This window comes from Motacilla alba, chromosome Z (assembly GCF_015832195.1).
Source record: "Motacilla alba alba isolate MOTALB_02 chromosome Z, Motacilla_alba_V1.0_pri, whole genome shotgun sequence".
In the NCBI taxonomy this organism is placed as follows: Eukaryota; Metazoa; Chordata; class Aves; order Passeriformes; family Motacillidae; genus Motacilla; species Motacilla alba.
Window position 1 is genome coordinate 7,175,287 of NC_052046.1, and position 16,773 is coordinate 7,192,059.

The 16,773-nt window shown below is 41.5% G+C and overlaps 1 protein-coding gene across 19 annotated transcripts in view; it reads left to right on the forward strand.

Moving 5' to 3' along the window:
• CELF4 (CUGBP Elav-like family member 4) overlaps positions 1-16,773 on the forward strand; it is a 710,045-nt gene that overhangs the window by 552,001 nt on the left and 141,271 nt on the right. The gene's annotated exons all lie outside the window — the stretch shown is intronic.

The following is a 16,773-nucleotide window of genomic DNA, read 5'->3' on the forward strand; positions in this document are numbered from 1 at the left end:
ACTTGACATGTACAAACAGTGACAAGCCCTGTCACCTGCTACCTGATGTGACCATTCCGAAAGCTGGGAAAGCCAGACCAGACGTGCTGTTAACAACTCCAGCTTCCCCAAAGAAAGCCCCGGAGACTTATGACAAGGAACTGCCTTGACTCAGGCCAAAAGCATTCGTGTTAGAAAGCCTCCACAGCTGGCTCCCTAGGTGAAACAGCCGCGATGAAAGGACACCAGCAAGTCAAGCAGACAAAGGGAAAGACATGGAATTGGTGTTTCACCCCACCTCTCCTCCTTGTCCCTTCTCTTCCCATGAGAGGAGAAAGCCCTGGCTGAAAGATCTCAGCTCTGGGAGTGACATAAGCTGCTGCAATTCTTGGCATCATCCCTGTCTATGACTCCCTGCTCACTGATTTTCATGCTTTCCCCTGGTCAGTCTCCTAAGCACAACAAGGACTGATGGAAGCACAGACTTCAGCACAAGAGGGTCATCTGAGCACCTTCCTGGAGTCTTAATTTCCTGCAGCTCCACTGTTTTTGGTGCCCAAATTGCTATTTCCTGGCGGTAAATCACAACCTGAATTTTAGGGGCTAGAAAAATTTGGGTGCTGCTTTTCTGAGGAGACAAAATGTGTAGATTTGCAAATCTTTGCCATCAGCAAAGAGGCTCCTAAATTTCCTAGATTCCCAAATGACTCTCACAGAGCATCTACTTTCAAGATACATTTTCCAGGATGCTGCTGTTATTCAAGTCTCCATCTAAGCAGTCATGCAACAAGCATCACTTTCAAACAATGGTCTATTGATTGCTTGCTTCATTAACAAAGATGCTATTCCCTGGAGAGGTTTATTACTCTTGGTTTTTTATTATTTTTGTGTCTTATGATTTGGTCATTAATGGGTACACTTGCATTTCATTTCATTGTGACTGACTTTCCAGCGAGGAATTCTCACTGCAGTCCAAGAACATCCATGAATAAATGTTTACTGTCAGGAGATATGAGTGTGTTGCAGAGCTCAATGGATGTTTTCATCCTGATGATGCAGCAGTAAATCAATTAAAAACATGATTGATTGTAAAATTGTGTAACTTGCTTTTGCTTTGGGATTTCACATGACCTAAGTTAGTCAGTATAAATCTAACAATATATTAGTCATGCAGTGATCATCTTGCTGGTATCTACAGTGAGGATTGCTGTGCACACAGCTAAGGCAAGAGCGAGGGCTAAACCTGGCCCTGGCATATCCTGCAGCTCTACTTCTGCACGGAGCACAGAACCTTGTCCCACTGGTGATTTAACTCCTTTTGGCAACATTTGACTAGAATTCCCTTTACCAGAGGATAAAATAAATCGAAAGGGCTCTTGAAAGGGCTCTCTACACAGATATGTTCATTCAGATTAGGGTATAGTGTACATTTAGCAAAGAATAGCTATTCTTAATTAATTCCCTGTCTAGTTGCTTTTTTTTCAGTCAGACTACTGTAGATCAAATTAGATTAATCAAGTTTGGATAGTCTTGCTAACAATCACTTTCTCTTATTAAGCATTATTAATATTAGTTCTTAGAAACTGATGATTCTGGAATAACTCGCCACATTTAGCTATAACCCAAAATCTCCAGTGGCATACAATGGCCAGTGTGCTCTGACTTGAGCAGAAGTCCCCACACTTCCCTCTTAAAGCTTTTGCCAAGAGCACTGGGTTGTGTCTGCTGATCAGAGGGAGTAGTTTTTGTTCTAAAATCAGTTTAGAAGCCTTCTGTCCTAATCTTCTGCAGTAAAGCAGTAAACCTCTTGGTAACAAGACCAAATAGAGAAGTCACCATTCAGCGCATAGTGCTGCAAAAAAAATGTGAACCAGAGAGAATGAAAAGACATGAGCTCGGGACAAAAATCACATCCATCTTCCACATGCCTATCCAGGGCTTCATCTAAACCCCAGAAATGTTGATGTCAGTCCTGCTGTGGGCTCTGAGTGCAGACCAGGGGATCTGCTGCCTCTCCATGTGCAAAAGTCTGCAGAGAGGGGCAGAGGAACAATCTGCATGACTGTGCGCTCAAAGAGAGATTTACAGAGACAGTGTGCATAAATCTTGATAATTTATACAGTGCCACAAGTACAAACAGCAACGGGCACCTTTCACAGATTCACATACACAAATGTACCTCCAGCGTGAATAATGCAGTGACAAAGTGAGCTGCCTTTGTGTGGACATCTTTGGTATCAGCAGTTAGGAATAATAGTTGTCTAATTGTAGTCTTTCATTGTGTGCTGTGTCAAAGCGTGGGCGAATAATTGCAATCATCAAAACCCTTTCAGAGTGTGTGCAAAGCCCCGACCCCCATCACCTGCTATCAAGCCTATCTGATCCACCTCACACATGCACTTACTGGGCAGATGAATTAGCTTGAATTAGCTAGATGGGCTCTTCTCTTTTAATTTTTTTTATTATTATTGTTATTAATATTATTTCTGTTTTTTGTTTTTCTTCCATCAAGATTGTGTCTGATTCATGAAGGGGGTTTAGAATTTTTAAATGATGTTATTCTTATTTTTTTGGGGGGGATTGGGGGGTGTGTGTGCGAGAGAGAGAAAGAGAGAGACCAATTGCTTTTTGGGTGAGATAATATAGATGACAGACATCAACAATTACACAAAATAATACGGTAACCAGCAACTGAAAAAAAATTTATTCTCATGGGCTGGTGAGTGTTACAATTTGAACATCTTTCTATTAAAATCCTTGTAATAGACACAGGGAGAAAGCAGGGAGGAGGGAGAGAAAGCAGCTCTTTTTCGAATATACTCATACGATGGAGCACAAGATATTTTCAGAATGCAAGAGGGACTGATTTCCATTAACATAATCCCATTTTCAGTATTTTTATTAATATAAACATCTTGGCTCTGGGAATGCCTTCTGGATCATTTATACTTGCTGCATTTTACATTGGGTTTAGGGGAAAATCAAGTCGAGCACTAAATATATATTTTTATATATATATAAATTGAACCTATTTGTTATATTCATTCTGAATTGCCAGCTGTACAATACCTGAGTGGAGAAGCGGATTTGATTATCAAATACAATTAGGGCCTGGTTTTGCCAACGTGGAGCACCATGTAAGTGCATATTGTAAACATCTGTATAGAAGACAGGAACACCACAATCATGTGGGCTGCACACTCTGTCTTGCTGCTGGAGAGGACTTGCAGTGATTTTCTCTGGTTCAGCCTGCTGCAGCAGGGAATCCATCTCAGTGCTGTAACTGCTGTTACAGAGGCCACATCTTGTTCAGGGAGCACACAGATTCATGGGTGGATATCCACTTTAGAGGGTCACAGCTCTGAGTTTTCTGGTATCTGCCTTTGTGTGATAGATCATATCTATTTGTTAATAGTAGCTGGTACCTTCAGAGACTCAGCAGGACATGTCCTTTTTGCTGAAAGTATCTTCTGTTGCATAAGGACAATGTGTCGTTTCCATGGCTGTCAAACACTCGTGTGTGCACGCTTGAATTTCTGCAATAAGACAATTTTGAGGTCTGCAATTAAACTCTCAAAGGAAGCAGGAGAAGCCCTATTTTTGTGCAAAGTTCAAGTAAAATGGAATTTTGCAGAATTGTAGAATCATTTAGGTTGGAACAAACCTTTAAGATCATCAGGTCCAACAATATTTATAAAGTTTGTACAAAGTCCATTGAAGAAAAGTCCTCATTGTGAATTTTCTCAGACTGTGGGTCAGGTCTCCAAGGAGAACAGATGTACATTGTTATTTAGACCACTGAAAATGAGGATAGGCAATATATTTTTGAATATTCAGTGGGGAGATATGTCATATTATCAGAGACCAACAAACCCTGAGAAGCCTTTTTCATTTTTGATTGCTCTAAGTTATCTCCACTGTGTTGTCTGACACTACTGCCCTTATTCTGCACACTTTGAATTTGCTTCTGTCTTTGAAAGAAACAAATTCATATGTACCAAAATGCATATATTTTATAAGGCCTCAAAGCAATCAGAAATGGTGATGGTATCAAAGACAAGGTACTGAAAAATACCTGATTGGAAACATTATAGATTTTAGATTTTTCTCATTATTGCAACTGCAGAGGTCACCATTTTTCAGACAGCAGAACACAGGTCTGGAAATAAGAAGATTATTCCTATTGGTCTCATTCTTGCTGTAATAGTTGAGGCAAGTCATTTGAGGGTGGAGTATGTTCATCTAAAATACCTTCCATCTCAGGAAGATTAGATGTTTATTCTCAGCTGTTCATTTGAGATACATTCAGCAATCAGTATGGAAGAAAAGACATTTTCCAATACAGTCATTCATTCACTTCTAAAACTGATGAGAATGATTCACTTTGTGAAAGTTCATTTCTACCTACCCATATTTTCTGTACATCTGTGGTCAGCTTAAGTAAATTCCTGGATGGCGAAAGTCAGAGAAGAATGACTCTTAACTACCTATTCCTCTCCAAGCTGGAGAAATTCTATTCAATAGAAATGTTGGATTCAAAGACCTATAACTTTTTTTTTCCCATCTGTAAATGCTTAGAATTTTGCTCCACAAGAAGTGAGTTCATCTATTCTGATGGAATTTCACAATGATCTTGTATTAAGGATTTGTTTCCTCATTATAATGGTTCCGAAGGGTTAACTGGACTAAACCTTCACCTTAACAAAGTTGTAAATGTTTCTTTTCTTAATCAAAGAGAACGGTTCCCGATTTCCAGTTTCATTACCCATTGTGCTTTACCAGTAACATTTGGTCTGGATGTATTGAAGCACTGTGCTAGAAAGCAACTTTCTTAAATACTTATTATCCACATGAAAATTAGCCCTGACTGAGCTAATTTTTCAGGCAAAAAAAGCTATTTTTTTTGTGATTTCTGCTCTGGAGACAAAAGTAGAGGATTCAATAAAATTTTTATTGGACAGGTTTCTGAGTTCCAGGATGGACTCAGTGCAATAGCAAGTGCTCCAGTGTGTAACCCATACTCTGATGGCACAGATTACCTTTGCTGCTGAGTTATCCTATTACCTATCCTGAGTTATCATGGGCGTTCAAGAGGGAAGAGTGATGATGTCAGTCCAGCCATATTTTAAAGGTCATTGGTGCGGAACAAAAATTATGTATGAAAACTTGACATTTTCTGCTAAATGGAATTCTTGTTTCCCACCTCATCCTAATTAAGATAGTGCTGAGAAGTGCTTGTCACGGGGAAGGACTGTACACTTTGCAAAGACCAGCCAGAGGCATGCTCAAGTCCAAACTTTTTACACTGCAAGATGAATAACAGAGAGGAAGAGGCAAAACCAGAAAACAGAGTTGAGAAAACTATAAGTTTCATAGCAAGAGGAGAAGTAGTTTCAACATACACATGGTCACAGTGTTGTCAAAGTCAAATGTGAGTGCAGGGGGACCAGTTCTGGAGAAATTTCAGGAAACTGAGATGGGATTGCAGCTCTCTTTAAGGAGCTCCTACTATGCATAAAGGGCCAGCATGGGAGAAACCAGTGAGACACTTGTCTGCAAAATTCAATTACTGACTGATAGAGGATGTTATCACAGGATAACCAAAGATGGGAGCTGGCATTCCAAAAGCAAATTAGAGATGTGAGGTAGGGGGGACGATAGGCGGTGAGGAGCCTTTCAGAGGTCCCTGTGTGGACATTGAACCATAACAGCCACTCATCAGCTGTATAAAACTACCAGCAGCAGCATCCCCAGACTGGGAAAGACTCTTCTTGGCAAGCTTGTGTACCACACCATGCCATCCAATAGAGCCCATCTTAGTGAAAACTGAATCCCTTTGAGTTCCCTGCAACAGCAGCAGCTGGAGGGGAAATAACAGTAAAATTCTATGGCCATAATAAAACGCATTAGCCATCTGAACACTCATTTCAATCAAATAATGCAGCCTATTCATATTTAAACAGGAAATATTGTTTAATGTTTATGATAATGATCAAATCAAATTTTAAAAATTAAACACGAAATTAAACATTAAAGTGAGTTTCCAGCATTGGGCACTTGGGACACTGCTTGCAGCCCCAGCTGATGGTTGCAATCAGCAGGGTCCATGCCCTTACCTTTGCTTAGTGCAGCTCCTTGAGGAGGATGTTAGAAGAAGGCTTTGGTGTCACTCAAATGACCACATCTGGTGCAGGTTGGCTGATTTTGAGTTGATTGCTCCAGTCTTCTCTTGCATCCGTTCTGCTTCCCATGACTGTGACACTTAATGGTTGTTGAGGGGGAAGTGGAAATTCCAAAGGAAAAGTCCTTTCATCTGGATGAAGCTAAATGGGACTTGATTTTCATCCAAGTGGAAAGCAGTTGTGTTCCTACTGAAATATTTTGGACTTATTAACTTTTTTTCTGAAGAGAACAGGAAGTTACATAGTTTTTTTTCAAAGCACTAAGGGAAACAGAAGTAGAAAATGACACTGTGACAAAGCAAGTTCTTAGATGTTCATAATGGTCACGGGAGGCAAAAGTGCAAAATAAATAACACCTTATTGCTCTTTAAATACTGCTCCTTTGGGGTAGAGCCCAGCAGCTTTTACACACCAGTAACACACAGCCTTTTCTGTAGAGGCAGTAACTGGTGCAGAGCTACAGATTTCAAAAAATAATACATTGCTTTATACCAGTGGAGTCATGATCCCAGCTGATTAATTTAAGGTTTTGACAGCACTGTCAAAGTTTGTGTCTAATGAAGACCTTGGAGTGATGGCTAGCAGTTAGGGTATTTCTTTTAGACCATATCTTGTGCTACAGTAAACTCAGAGCCAGGAAACAACTTTCTCCCACATGAAATCTGTAGTGATTTTATTGATACTAAGCCTAGCAGGTTTTTTCCCCAGCTCTCTGCACTTGAAGTCAGCAGAAAAGCAAAGTTTGAAATTAAAAAGTATTGTAACAAACACATTGCTTCTAATATCCCTATGTGTGGCAGCCATGGACCTTATCTGTGCTGTGAGCCTGTGCAGCAATGTTAACCTTTTGTTCTAATATTTGCATCTTTCAAGGGAGTATACCCTCAGTGTAAATTAATATCAAATTAGTATGAATTAAGACAAAATTAGCAAAGCTTTGCACTACCAGTGAACTGCATGTTGTTTCTTAGAGTAAAAAAAAAAAAGTCATCACAAAAGATGAATCAACCTGTCAATCCCCATTCTTACAGCAATGTTTGCTCAAATTTATTATGGAAGGAACAAGCACAGAGATTTCCATACTATGAAAAAATAAATAAAATGACTGAATAAATTATCTGGGAAAGTACAGCAAAACAGAAAGATTTATCTTAACCTGTGTCTATTGCTCTCATCCCAGGACCATGCACTCTAAAATTGGATTGGTATCCTATAAGAGACTGTCAAGGATTTCATTTGTTCTGCTTGACATACAGATGTACAATTGGTAAAACTGCATCTTATCTTAGTAATTGTCTACCCTGCTAAGGCTGTACCTAGTTATTGACTTCAAAAGTCAGGTTTCATCTGTGCAGTTCCCTGATCCAACATCAGTCCAACCACCTCGAGCTCTATCTGCTCATCTTTAAGATCACCTTCTTGAGTTAAACCACATTTCTTTTTGCAATAGCTGCTTTTCAGCTTTCTGTAATCAATCAAGACTGTAGTGTGGGGGTAGAGAAGTGAATAGCTTAGTTCACTGGTTTTGGTAGCATCCTTGTGTATTTAAAAGAAAGTCATAATGAGCTAGTGCTTAAGAACTTACTGAATATTTTGAGGGCTTTTAAAGAAAAAAAGTGTTTTTCTGGAGTTTGGAAGGAGTTATTATCTAGCTCTAGTTAAAGCTTTGTTTAGTAAAAGATTCACAGAGTTGAGTGATCACAGAGAGAAATTTCTGTCTGTCTGATGGTCTTTTAAGCACATTTTGTTCCAAATCCAGATTAGCATGTTGACACTGTAATGGTTCAACAGTGTTTTTTCAAACCTGCAGCAACCTTCACTTTTCACAGGCACATGCTGCAAATAGACCCACTTGTAAAACAGGATACTTTGTTACCAAAAGTAAGCCTTTAAAAGCAGGGGTCTTTCTACATTCCAGCTGGAAAGAGCTTTGACTTTTGAGCTTACAATTTAAAAAACCAAATAATGTCCAGATTTTTTTTCTGGGAAGCCCATATTTCTATGGCTTTTGGGTATTCTAAATGACAGGCATTTTATCTGCAAATATTCTTCATGGAAAGACTTTAAGCAACTGTTAGGAGAAAAAGGTTAAAAAGAAAACCTTCTTTTCTTCCAATTCTCCCCCCATCTCAATAAACAGTAGTGCCATCCTGGGAACTAGTCTTGCTTGAATCCCAACATCATGGATTCACTTTTTCCAAGGAAAACAGCAAAAACTATAGAACAACTATAGTCAATCAGACTATACACTTATTCTGACACATATCCCATCTCCTAGCCTAGTCAGTCATAAAGCAGAGGGAAAACTGCAAGAGCAATATTCTTTCCTGGCTTTCTGCAATTGGCTGCTCAGGGATTTCCAGAGTCAGGGCTACATTCTTTGTATCAGTAGTTTTCAGTGGGTTTTTCTTCCATGAGTTGTCCTGCTGTTTTTGAGTTCACGTGGGTGTTTAGACTCTGGTTTTGCATCACTGGCATTTCTCATTGTTTGAGCAGAACCATTTGTCCCTGGAGAAGGCAGAAGTTAGTCAAAGAACCTCAAGACTGACAACTTGTACAATCATAAAACAAAGCATTGAAGTCTCTTTTCATTTCCCCAAATGCTGTCAGCCAAAGCGTGGATGTAGCTGGCATGGCAGTTTCAGGGAGAAAAGCCTGCCTGCGCAGGGTGATGAAGCTTACCAGATGTCATCACTCAAGGTAGAATCCCAAACCCACGGTGCTTTATGCTTTGTAGGAAAGCTGTGAACAGCAGGAGTTCAGCAGCTGTGGTACAGCCCTGCAGGAGGAAAGTACCTCCAAGGCCAATTGGGGTGGAAGCATAGGTGAACTGGTTCCACATTTCAGAGTTAAAGCCATCTCCAGTCATAAGTGAGAGCCATGAGACAAAGAGCACCACATTTTCAGAGGGTCCTGTGGCACCTTTGCCATATGCCAAGCAGTCCAGAAAAAACTCGTTTTTAACACCTGGCAAACAATGCCAGTTCTAGGGATGGCAGGCTGTTCCTAAGTCAGCCAAACAGCATTCCAGCTCAGAGTGAGGAAATTCCTCTGCTGTTAAGAAAAGGTCTGTAGCTGTCACAGCTCTCTGGGGACATGAGGAGAGTTTTCAGCCCTGCTTCTCGTCCTGTGTTCAATATTCAAGCTTCTCTACATAATCAGTGTTTGCAATAAAGTGGAATGATGGTAAGGTAGCTGGAAGGACCCACATGTAAACAAAGATGGTAATTAGATTAGTATGTAGTTCTGGGATTGTTCATTACACCAAGAGCTGTGTTCATGTGTTAGCTTTGTTCCTGGGCCTCTTTTGTGAGAAATTCTTATTTCAGGACTTCACAGGAAATGCATTATGGCTTTTGTTGTTTGTAAATTTTTTACATTATACCTTTTTTTTATTCTTTGATTCCTTTATGGACTCCCCAGATGCCTCTAACAATGTGGCAATCAACACGGATATGCTCAGTAGAACTACTTCCCCTTTATAAATAAATCTATGCAGATATGGCAATCTACCTCAGGGTATCTTTCAAACTTGGGAAAAAAATGTCAGGGAACAAATCATGTGATGCTTCAGACAGTTTTTGGATATTGCTCCCTGATTTTGGAGGCTCCTCTCTGTTTTCTCTCTCTCACCCTCTCACCTCAATGTACTTTCATAAAGACAAATGAGTAAAACTGGCATGAGCAGTCTTCAGGGACCCTTTGTGATGGGAGGTCCATCCCAGAGCAGTGGTGTGTGAGGGGGAGCTCAGGGGCATGTCCTGCTTTCAAATGTCTCCACACACCTGCTACTGGCCTCAGCTGGGAACTCCCTGCAGGCACAGCTGAGCAGTGGATTTGAAACTAAGCCTCTATTAAAATAAAATAGAAAGCATGACATCTTTGGAAAACAGAGAGCCCGGGACTGCAAACAGTAAGAGTGCAGCATGATGCAGACCCAAGGCAGGATTTGGCTTTGAATGATGCTCACAATCCTGTGTCCTCTGGGCTTGCCACCCACACAGTTGATTTCCTCAGCCAAGATTTTGCAAGAAAGGAGGACATATCCTAACCTTCACAGCAAAACTGAGTGTCTTCTAAATCAGGCTTAGATGCCCAGGAGGAAATGTAGGCAGACAGGTTCTGCCCCACTGACTGCCCCAAGAATGGCCAAGTGTCTTCATGGGGATAAGGGTGACCAGAGACCTCTAGAAAAGTGACCTTGGGCAACATCTGATATCCAGCTGTCTGTAAGCTGCAGGGGAGATGCCTTCCTGGAGGGAAGTGGGAGCTGTCTGTGGCCTTTAACGTCAGCCTAAAATGCTCCTATGTGATGACCCTCACCAGATCAAATTACAGTCTCTGTAGTTTGGGGGTATGCTTTTTTATCTTGTTCTTTGTCACATCAGAAAAGAGAATATTAAAACATTCTAATGGAGCTTTAGCTACCATTACTAGGGGAAGCTGGTGAGGTCTGATGCCATTTTACAAGAATATGCTGGGAAGAGTCAGAAAGAGTATGAACCTGCGTGATTCCCAGACGGATACCCAGACCCACCACAATTTTGAAGGGACAAAACTGGGATCTTACTGGCCAAAAATACCTTTCCAAATCCCAGGGCAGTAGAACAAAATGTTATAATATATTAACACAGATTACTTTCACCAAAAATAAAGATCAAGCCCCATTATTGAAGAACAGATTGCCATAAAAAAAGGTGCCCGATGGAGATGGGCTCTATGTAAAGAACAAATCCAAACACAACCAAATTGAGTGGAATGACACTAAGGAATCTAGTTTAGTTGAAAACAGTAAATAATTTTCACTTTAAATGCTTTCCACCCTGTGAAAGACCTTCACTACTTTTAGGAGGAGGACCACCAGGTGCCCCTGCAGATGCCCCTCAGCTCTGACAACCCAAATGCCTCCTCCACACACAGGTGTTACCCCTGACTACTGCCTGTGCTTGCCATATGTCATCCCTTTTTTGTTCACTGCCATTTACATGCTGGCAGGTTGACTTTTTAATAAGGTAAGAGTAGGCTGAAGATTTCAGATGTGGGCGCTTGAGAGACCCTCCCCTTCACAGCGGGCTCAGCTTCCTCAGTTTTAGCTCAGGCTGACATTATATCAAACTGCGCCTCTCCCCAGTGGGGATAACCACAGTTTATTTACAAGCTACAATGGGAATGTCACACTAAATGAAGACGAAAGATGTGCAGGAAGTATGATTGCTGCCTGTGCCTTCTTAAGAGCTGCTTATTAAGGAAATCGTCCTTTTAAGCAGCAAAGAGCCACCAGAACTGGCCATGCTCAATACTGGGGCAGGATGTGACCTGCTCACCAACACTGTCAATCAATAATGTTCCTCCTGTGGTAATGATGCAGATGCTAATGAGCATATTAATAATAAATAACACTGTGTGCATTCATCATGTCCCTGATTCAAAGGGTGGGAAATGCTTTACCAACTAGAAAGTGTGAAGTCCCAGAGCAGCTCTTTTCTCTGTGTGGAGCCTATTGCTACCCTAAGCAAAGGGACTTTTGTCATTTGGGTTAGCAAAGAGACGTGGTAGTGGAAACACTGGATTCCAGTCACTACGGTGCTGCTGATTCATAGTGTGAACTTGGGGGAGTTATTTCAGTGCTCTGAGTCTCAAGTTAACCATCTGTAAAATCAAGATAATTATATTTACAGTGCTTATTTCATAGAGCTGCTGTGAAGATTAATTAATGCATATATATTTACAAAGTGCTTTGAGATCTTTGGGTGAAACCTGCTGCATATGTGTAAGATATTAATTTTCTAAAATACCTTGAAATCTCAGGAGCTGCAGTGTCTTGCCAGGTCACTACATTTTATAGTGCTTTTGTTCTTTGTCTAAGAAAGTTGTTCTGCAGGTAGCAGTAATATACTTTGTTAATGGTGTGATACTCTGAAAATAATAGTTTTTTGCCTTTCCTTTTGACTTGTTCTTCTATCATGCACCATATGCAAGCAGATTATGGTTCATCAAACAGTAATTTTGGGTAATTATTAGAAAACATGTTTTTACTTTTTTTTTTTTTTTTTGTACTTCTGTAGATCTCATCACAAAGAAAATCCCTGTGTTTATTTGATATTGGCTATTCCAGCTGTGTTGGTTGTTTGTGATCAGTTAGATAAGCTACAATGCACATGATTCAGAAAGAAGATATGGGAAGGCACAGTGAGGGACTGAGGATAACGTGTTTATTTTATGTGCTATGGGCAGGATTGTTCTCCCCTAAATTAGCCATCTGAGTATTAATGGTTAAGTCTGAACTTGTTGTTTGAGGGTACTTCATACTCACTGCAAAGAGGTGGGCGCTGGCTCAGAGCAGTTTGCTTGATCTTTTTTAAGTAAGAGAGATCAGTGCAGCTGACCAAATGTCCACTGCAGGATAAATGGAGCAGTGTACTGAGTTCCCCTGACTGTAAAACAATCCCTCCACAAGCTTTGGCAACATAAAAGGACAGACTATCTGTCAGAAAAAAAGTGTGGATATTTTAACCTGCCATTGAAATCTCACCTCAGAAGTACACCTTCATTAAGAGGATGAATACTGAATTATTTGATGCAGGCAGATGTGCTGAGATTGCCACATTTCTTACAGTTAAACAACAGTGGCATCTGAAGCGCTGAGTAGTCTGCAAGCATCTCAGTGTTTGTAAATCAACTTAAAAGAACAGTAGCTTTTGATAATATAAAACTCCCATACACTCACAACTTCTTAACTCTGCCTCTTTCAGCTGTTCCAGGGTTGTGCACATTAGTCATATTGTGTCTAAGGTTATCAAACTGTCGTGTTTCCACCTCCTTTATTTTAAAGCAATTCTTCAGTTTTAGGAACTTAAAACCAAGGAGCTTTTCAGTGGAAGGTTCCTTCCTTAATTTCTCTCTCTGACGTGCAAAGTCCCATGAACCACATAATTCAACTCTTCCATCTCTCTATGCTTGTATATGTATCTCCAGGTAGCTGCCACATCCAAAGCACACATAAGATCTTTTCATAATTTTTGCTCATTCTAGTCACCTTTGAAAAAATTTTGTACCCCAGATCTATAAGAAAGTGAAAAGAATATTTGCACATGCTCACCTATATACAGAGAAGTCAAAGCATTCAGCCAAGGAAGCAAACAGGTAAAGACTGTTTAGGCATCTTCATGTTCTTTCCCTAATTCAGTGGACTTTTACTATTTAGCACCAGCTGGCCACCTGCTTTAACATGCACATTTACACACAGACCTACATATGTATGTTTAGATAGATAGATATCCATGGATTTACACTGGAGTCTTGAGAGAAGAATTCTTTTGATTTTCTCTGGACATCTGATCTTCCTTAAGGCAGTTGTCACTCTACATTAATTTGTCTTGTTCTGCCTCAGCTCACTCTTTTTTGTCTTAAATGCCATATTAGAAAATGTTTACAAGCCCCCTGCCTCCTTTGTGATTCCCACAATCCACCTGGGCACCTAGGGAAGCATGCCATGATCCTCCCTGACACATGTCAGCCCTCATCTCATCAGGGGCTCAGCTGTGTCACCCCCGATGATACTGCATGGCAAGATCAGTCGGGGGCTACATTACACCAAATCCTGCCCCCAGGGGAGGTGGGAAGGACTATGCTAATTGCTTCTGACCTCCAAGATCCTGGAGGGAAGTCGCCTTCATCCAGTGCAGCAGCAGGACAGATCCGCTCAATGGAGAACACATTGCTGCAACGTGCACAAATCCCTCCAGTGCCTTTACAGGATGGCAGAAGCCTTTGCCCTTCTGCCCATGGTGAGATGATGTGGCACAAGAGCTACAGGATCAGCTCACCTGGAACTATTCCCAATGAGTACAGGAGCATGCTCCCATTCACAGCCCTGTGCGCAATTATAAAAACGGGCTTGGACCCTGCTGCATAGGTGTTGCTTCAGTGCCCACCAGGAACCCCCCTAAAAACCCTGGATTCTCTCTCCAGGGTCCCATGAAACAGTGGAGCTGTCTCTGAAATTGGGGAAAAACATGGAAAATCAGTACATTTCAAAATACCCTGCCTATTCTTTACTTTCTTAAAAGAAAGGAAGTTTTCTAGTTTACTAGAATCATAGAATGTTTCAGGTTGGAATGGTCCTTACAGATCCTCTAGTTCAACCCCACTGCCCTGAGCAGGGACAGCTTCCACTACATCAGGTTGCTTCAGGCCCCATCCAACCTGACCTTGGGTGGGACATCCACAGCTTTTCCAGGCAACCTGTGCCAGTGTCTCAACATCCTCACAGTAAAGAATTTCTTCCCAATACTTTCTTAGTAGAACACATCCCCTCTTTTGCACAGCCAACAGAGTGCTAGATTTAGGGAAATGCGGGGGTTTCTTCTGTTGCCCAGGACTTGCCCTCAGCCCTGCAGAGCCCTACCCTGAGCCAGTGGATCAGCACACAAAAAAGGAGGATGAAAGACCCAGCTGTTCTCTGACCTGTCTCTGTATGTCCACATCATCAGACACACACTTCTTCCTGTCTCTTGCCACTGTACTGAAAGAGAAATGTAGGACAGAGAGGTGCAATCATTCCCTCATCACGTTCATTCTTTTCTTTTTCCCTTTCTTGGTCTCTTTCTTTTCAGTACTCCTTTTCCTCCTTTAATCACACCTTAGTAAACTCTGTGCTTTTTTGTATCTCCTGCCAAATGACATGCACAGGTGTCTGGCTTTACATTTCCCTGGCATGCAGATATTTCTGTCTTGTCCTTTGCTGGGCATCAACCCCAGAGTCATCACCTCCAACAGAATCAGACCCCTTTTCAGATCATGTGTGCATGGTTAGGTTGTAGAAACATCTCAAAGGGGAAATAAATGCCTGCAATTATGTGAAACAGTTAGAGCAACACTGGATAAAGAAAACAGAAATTGAATTTGTTAGCCTATTTTCAATCAAGCTTTCAGAAGCACCAGGTGCTCTACTAGAAGCAGAAGGCAGTTTTAAGATAGCCTTACACCAAACCAGTTCCTTGCCAGTTTTCCTGAATTAGACATTGGCTTTCATCCTGCGTGATAGATATTTTGTCTCTTCCCAAGTCCCAGAAACAGCTAGTCCTTGTAGAAGAAAATCCAGCACTGAAAAGCCCTCTGCACTGCATGCCAAGGCAAACAACTTGTTCTGCCATGCAGGGCAGGGAAAGTAGGGGGTTAGAATTGGGTTAGGCACTGAGGCTGGGACCTCAATACAAGCTGGGAGGGGGAGATTGTTGGGTCATTGTTTGTTTGTTTGTTTGTTTTAACTTGATTATCCAAGGGATGCTGAGTAGGTGGTGTAAGATTTTGCTCGAATTGCTTGCGTTTAAATGCACACATACACTGCACACACACAAGTACACACCCATAAGCACATGAAAACGGGTGTTTCAGTGTGGGGGCAGGGGATGGGGTGGGAGAGTGGAGCTGTCAGGACGATGTCATGGCAAAGGCATCCCATCAGCTAGAGGGGGAGATTTTCTGGGCCTTGGTTTGAGAAGCAGACAGATGAGTGACAGGGGTTAAAAGCTTCCCGCTTTCTTTCCCACATTGCCTCCTTGATGGTAAAGAGTTCCCTGTCCCTCACACAGAAGGTGCTCTGAGATTTCAAAGCATTTTGCTGGAAATACTGTACAGACTATAATAAGCTATTGTAGCCCATGGCAGAGAATCCCAGCTGAGCCTAATTCTCCATATCCTTAACTCATCAGCTTCTGATCAAAATGCAGGTTCAGTGTCCTAGAGTACCATTAAGTAAAACAATGCACACAAAAAAAAAAACCCAATTAGTACATTTCATGATGTTGAGAGATGTCAGACTGTGCACCCTGGGCATGGCAGTTCTCTGCTTAGTCATGAGACAGGCAGTATAATCCACCCCATAGTCTCCTGTGGGCCTGACTCAGAGGACATGAAACCAAAGGACAGACAGGAGCATGGGCTCCCCCACTCCTTCATTTTCCAGCTGCCTGGCCAAGGCTGTCACAGGCAAACACAGTCAGTTTTGACACTAAAGGCATCATCATCCACTCTCGTGAGGAGCAGAGCACAGCCAGGACCACCTCCAACACTGGCAGCAAGGAGGGGAAACACCATAATGGTGCAGGTTAGCAAGAGAAATTAGGAGAAGGATAGACAAATGGAAAGAAAGAGAAACGTGATTCTAAGTAGCCGTGATGCTCCTGGAGATCATTGTTGGAGACAGTGAAAAAAGTGGTGACATTTGGCTCTGAGTGATCAAAATTACAGAAGAACAATAATAAAAAGCACCTGAGATTTGCTGCACAGCAAAAAAGTTTGTTATTCAACTATTCCTGAAATAGACCACATTCCTCATAGGCTCCTTTGCAAATTCCCTGAGGGAAAATTAATTGTATGCCTTGTGTTTAACCAGTTTCCTCTCCCAAAGAGGTCTGGACTTATTCCATCTAGTCCTCATTTTATCTTGGATTTTTAACATTTAATGAGCAGGAGACTGGACCTGTGGCCTTGTTGTCCAGCACTATTTCCCTTAGAAGAGACTGCATCAAAGTTTCCGGACTAAGACACAGCAAACCTCACAGATTGCACAGACATGGGAGAGTATGACCTCCCAAAGGTCTCTACGGTC